This window comes from Peromyscus maniculatus, chromosome X (assembly GCF_049852395.1).
Source record: "Peromyscus maniculatus bairdii isolate BWxNUB_F1_BW_parent chromosome X, HU_Pman_BW_mat_3.1, whole genome shotgun sequence".
NCBI classification, from domain to species: Eukaryota; Metazoa; Chordata; class Mammalia; order Rodentia; family Cricetidae; genus Peromyscus; species Peromyscus maniculatus.
The window spans coordinates 41690521-41696149 of NC_134875.1; the positions used below are offsets into that span (position 1 = coordinate 41690521).

The following is a 5629-nucleotide window of genomic DNA, read 5'->3' on the forward strand; positions in this document are numbered from 1 at the left end:
TCTTGAAGTATTGTGGCAAGTTGTTTGCTGTTCTCTATATATATGTCTTCTATTTCTCTTCTCTCTCTCTCTCTCTCTCTCTCTCTCTCTCTCTCTCTATATATATATATATATATATATATATATATATATATATATATATATATATATATATATAAATTTCTATCATCATCTCTCTATCATCTCTCTGTCAGTCATCTATCATTTCTCTATCTCTATCATCTCTACCGAAAACAATAAAGGGCCCTGCCCTTATTGCTTCCTCCCAGGGTCTGTGAGAGTCTAACAACCAGCTGAGGATCATAATCTAAGAGCTATCAAATGAATCTAAGCACACTGAATTCTCTAGTCCGCTCACTTCATTCTTCTAAATTCAATTCTATCTACAAAGCTTCTTTTCTGTTCTTATACTTTGCTCTTCTCAGTCCCTCCTGCTCTCAGTCTCTTCTGCTGTTCTCTCAACTCTATCTAATTCTTTCCATCTTTGCCCTCATCTTTTTCTTCTAAATCAATTCCTTTTGTGCTGTGAGGGAACTGGTATATATACACAAGCATTAATTCTTTTTTTTTTTTTTTTTTTTTTTTTTTTTTTTTTTTTTGGTTTTTCGAGACAGGGTTTCTCTGCGTAGCTTTGCGCCTTTCCTGGAGCTCACTTGGTAGCCCAGGCTGGCCTCGAACTCACAGAGATCCGCCTGGCTCTGCCTCCCGAGTGCTGGGATTAAAGGCGTGCGCCACCACCGCCCGGCAAGCATTAATTCTTTGACAAAGCATTGTGAGGCTTGAAGTTTTCAGGGTTGCAGAGAGAGGTGATAAGGATCCACACATAAAGCAATAATTGTCAGCTTCCAATTACAACCCAAAAGGGGGAGTGACTAAAGGGAAGTTTTCTTGTAGGTTAAACTAAAGGCTAAGATCAATTAGGGAATTCTAAAATGTAATTTATGTGCTCAAACTATAATCTACAAGTGGTTAGGCAAAATGTAGGAAGTCTATATATGCCAGTGAGAAATAACTACCTTAACACAGTAACTAGCAAGTAGTTAAAACATTATCCCAGAAATGTGAGCAGTAAACTTCTTAAATTAGGGACTTATGTAAACAACCCGGAGTGAAGGTAAGGAGTTGAGGATTTAATTGTTGGTGGTTATTTTCTCTATCTGTGGGTGAGATGAGCTAATGTGATCTGTGTTCGTCCTAGGATAAAAAGGTATCTTAGCTGAAATACTTTTGTCTGGAGAATTGCCCTGGACAGATTTATGTTAATAAAAAATATACACAGCTGGGGACAGTTGTCCAATTACTCTAAATGTATAGGGAAAGTTGTGCTCAAGATTGAGATGCAATCATGAGGTTACATGTACACATAACATGGGAATGCATGGTAAATGGAGAGAATCATAGCTGTTATTGCACAAGAAGTTTACAATAAGAAATAGTCAATTCATTTAAAAGGCAGTAATTCCATAACACCTTGTGTCATGGTTTCCTCTAACAGGACCCTTAGTTCTGATAGGTTGACCTTCTGAACTCTAGTTGTCACTGCTCTATACTCCCATGGACTTTTGCTACCAGCAACTCTCAAAAGCTATCTCTATCATCTCTATCTGTATTATCTTTATATCATCTCTCTATCATTTCTATTATCACCTTGCTCTATCATCTCTTTCTGTATCATCTATCAATAATCTTTATCAGCTCTCTGTCAACTCTATCATCTCACTACCATCTTTCTCTATTCTCTCTCTATTATCTCTTTCTCTACAATCTATCATTTCTATCATCTTTATCATCTATCATCTCTTTCTCTATCATCTCTCTAGCATCTCTTTCTCTATCATCTCTTTATTATCTCTTTATCATTTCTCTATAATCCCTTTGTCTATTATCTACCATCTCTATTATCTATTACCATCTATCTCTCTCACTCCCATCTATAGTAGGACAGAAGGAGCAGCCCTGATAATAGTACACCTTGGCATTTTTTAAATCTAATATGGCCATCCAACAGAACTATATTGCTGCTTTTAACAAAAGCTCAACATGATTTTTCTCAATAGGTCTAGAGAGAGGGAGTGCTTGGTGAGGAATGCTTGGGACTCTATTCCAAATACTGAAATGAAGGGGACTCCAACCAGCTTGCCAGTCTTTAGATAAGCTAGGGTGCAAGTGACCAGTGGGGGCCCCAGGCATTCCTAGCAGTAAACTCATGGACATAGAAAGTGTAGGCAGGAGATCTTGTGATAAGCCATGTCAGGCATGGTGGAGAGGAACTCTATTCAGAAGTTATTAGCTCGGCCTAGATATATATGTGGACACCTTGAGTGTGACTCCATTTCCTCTCAGCATCAAGGAATAGAGTCTGCTCAAGTACCTCTGGGAACAACACAGTCTCTGACTCTTTGATGATTTTTTTTTTTTTTGCAAAGCAGGAAATTTTTACTAAAGTGACACATCATACACTTAAAATTACACATTTATAAGGAGAAAGGAAAATTAAAATGCACTATCTTTTTTTACTTGTTACATGAATGAACTTCAGGCCTCTTCTACAGAATGAGGAAAAACAATTCATGAGGTCACTCTAGTACTGCTAAGTTACAAGTCATTACATGTTAGAAGGGAGGAGAATGCACTTATTTTAGTAGCACACTTTGCCTCAGTCTGCACCAGGCAGCGCCTGGCCTGCTCCCCCTCCGCAGCTTGGTGTGGTGGTTGGCTCCGGAGGCGGGGCTGCCGGCACAGAACTGGCGGAAGCAGCTCTTGCTCGCTCCAGTGAGTCCACCCGCTGGCCCTGGGCTATGGACTCCTGGCCCGGTCGCCCCTCCTGCTTCCCAGGTCCAGGCCGTGGCAGGCACCATGTCCGGCTACCCTAAAAGCTATAATCCTTTCCACGAGGACCGACGTGGAGGATGAGGACGCCTGCGACCCTCCCTCCTGACAGGATGATACGCCCATGGACCATCAGCAGTACCTGCGACCAGAGGTGCTTGCAGGGCCAAAGCTACAGCACCAGCAGGTCCTTCCTTGTCCCTCATGTATGAATCGGAGAAGGGCCGGAGTCACCTCTTGCGAGGAGCTGGTCAGCAGCGAGGAGTCCTAGAACACACTGAAAAGATGGTGAACAAGATGGATCACGATTTGAAGATAAGCCAGAAACATATCAACAGCATTAAGAGTGTGTTTGGAGGATTTATCAACTATTTCAAATCCAAACCAGTAGAGACTCCACCTGAACAGAATGGCAGCATCACCCTGCAGCCCAACAGTAGATTGAAAGAAGCCATAAATACAAGTAAGAATCAGGAAAGCAAGTACCAAGCCAGCTACCCAAACCTCAGAAGGCTGCATGATGAAGACCTGATCCCCAAAGGGCCTGCTTCTGCTGAGACGACTGAGGTTTACCCAAAGAACTCAAGCCTATCACCAGAAGATTGACAACAATTTAGATGATCTCTCCATGGGATTGGGCTTACTCAAGGACATAGCCTTAGGAATGAAGACGGAAATTAAAGAGCAGGAAGGCATTCTTGACCAGCTAACAACCAAAGTGGACAAGTTAGATATTAATATAAAAAAAAGCACAAAAAAAGTTCAGCAACTATAAAGAAACTGAAAAGGAATTCTCCGTTGTGATGAAAAGATTCAAAAGCCTCTTTTAAACTACTAAGAAATGTCATTGATTACACAGTATGTAATTAACATGTGTGTTCAGATGTGGGTCTTAAGAAATTTTAGTTTCAATGGGGAAAAATGTGTGTGTTCACATTTTGGTAAGATCAACATCGCTACAGTTCTGTGAGCTGTCTGCTGAGTTGTAATATAAACATGGCAGACTAATTTTGAGTGCCTTGAGCCTTTGATTACTGTGCTGGACAGAGAAGAAAACATTTTTTTCTTTCGTGAGTGCATGCAAAGATGTGGGCAGGGTGTCAGTCTCGTAACTACTGCCTTCTACTTACTCATTTGCTGAGTCTCTCACTCCAAGGCCTTCGATGATTTTTTTGAGTCCTCTCTCATATCTACCCCTCATTTTTTGGAATCAGACATTGTCCTTGAGATTCTGGACTCTGCTTGTGGACTTGGGGAATTACCAGGAATTTCAACAAGAGGCTATATATTTGTTGGTCCTTTTCTTCCTTCCTTTGCTTTCTTCCTTCCTCCATCTACCTTGCTCACCTTCTCTTCCCTCCTTTCGTTTGTCTCTCCCTGTCTTCCTTCCACTCTTACAGCCTCAGTCTGTTGTCTCTATTTTCTCCCTTTCCCTTTTCTCTTTTCTGTCTTTTGACTTTCTTTTGTTTCCTTTGTACTTTTGCTGCCTTTAAGGACTGCTGCAGGTAGAGTTCTGTTCAGTCCCTGTCATCCAAGGGTTCACCAACAAAACTAAGTCCCCAGTACAAGCCACAGATATAGGGAATAACTCTAAGTATGGGGAACAGGCCGGGTGTCTTTGTGTTGTGAGTCAAGTGTGTAACAGCAAGAAGCAGATGGCGATGTTCTTTCTAAAGTGAATCTAAGTAAAGACAACCACAGTCAAGCAAAGAAGACAAATGTGAGCTGGGAAAGAGGTCATTTCTTTTTTTTTTTTTTTAAGATTTATTTATTTATTATGTATACAGCATGTATGACTGCAGGCCAGAAGAGGGCACCAGATTTCATTATGGATGGTTGTGAGCCACCATGTGGTTGCTGGGAATTGAACTCAGGACCTCTGGAAGAGCAGTCAGTGCTCTTAACCTCTGAGCCTTCTCTCCAGCCCCAAGAGGTCATTTCAATACCAGTGCCTGCATAGCAAAACACACTGAGCTGTAAAGACATACATACAAGCAAGTCACCATTCTTAGAGGTTTCTCTTTCCATGACTACCTTGCTCAACAGTCCCAGAGAACACCCAGGGTCAAGTTCAAGTAATGTCCCCCTCCTCCTCTGTAATGACTGTCCATCCATTGGAATAATGGGTAGAACAGGACCCAACTTTGGCATGTGGCAGAGGATAAGTTTTCCTTGACCTAAGGGAGAGTTGGCAGGAACATATGTATGTGGAAGTGCCAGGACAGATAAGGGTTGCCTCAGAAACAAGAGCAGGTCTGTCACAAAGGAGCTCAATTGCCAGCATGACAAGAGCTCCTTCAGATGGACAGCCCATTAATATATAATTAATATAGCTCATAAATATAGTAATGAGAGGAGACAGGGGCAACAGTCTTTTTTTTCCTATGGGATGAAGAGAAGTTCTCAACAATGAAGAGATAGTCCTCTAAAGGTTCATTCCTTAAGCACAGGAAGGTTTCTTGTTGGGGAGTGAAAAATATTTCCCAATGTAAGATGGTAATTCCCCAGGATTCCACATGTCTTGGGGTTTTTTATTGCTGTGAAGAGACATCATAACCATAGCAACTCTTACAAAGAAAACATTTAATTGAGGCTGTGGCTTACAGTTTCAGAGGTTCCGTTCATTATCATCATGATGGGGAGCAAGGTGGCATGCAAACTACATCTTGGCCAGAAGGCCCCAGGAAATTGACTGACTGTCACAATGAGTGCAGCTTGAGGAAAAGACTTCAAAGCCCACCCCCAACAGTGATACACTTCCTCCAATAAAACCACACCTACTCCAACAAGGCCACACCTC

The 5629-nt window shown here is 41.6% G+C and overlaps 1 pseudogene; it reads left to right on the forward strand.

Moving 5' to 3' along the window:
• Nucleotides 1-606: 606 nt before the first annotated feature.
• LOC143270839 (synaptosomal-associated protein 29 pseudogene) lies at nucleotides 607-3751 on the forward strand (annotated as a pseudogene).
• The last annotated feature ends 1878 nt before the right edge of the window (nucleotides 3752-5629 follow it).